Below are 252 nucleotides of genomic sequence, written 5' to 3'. Positions count from 1 at the left end.
GGATTTTTTTTTTTTTTTTTGTAATGACAAAGGCAAAAAAAAAAAGACTTTTTCCATGCGATTTCCACTTAACCGGAGAATGTTACATGGCGCCGCTTGGGCAAGTGGCTTAGATGTGGAGAGGGTTAGAGCTTTGTTTAATAGAATAGCGCACACCGTAGGATAAGCTAGAATAAGATGAGCAGAGCTGTTTAAAATACGGGCCTCGTTGTCGGTGGCTTGGTAGCTGGACCCTCGGGGAACGGGGCCTCT

This window comes from Cariama cristata, unplaced genomic scaffold (assembly GCF_000690535.1).
Source record: "Cariama cristata isolate BGI_N322 unplaced genomic scaffold, ASM69053v1 scaffold23307, whole genome shotgun sequence".
Lineage (NCBI taxonomy): Eukaryota > Metazoa > Chordata > Aves > Cariamiformes > Cariamidae > Cariama > Cariama cristata.
This window is presented reverse-complemented; position numbering follows the sequence as displayed.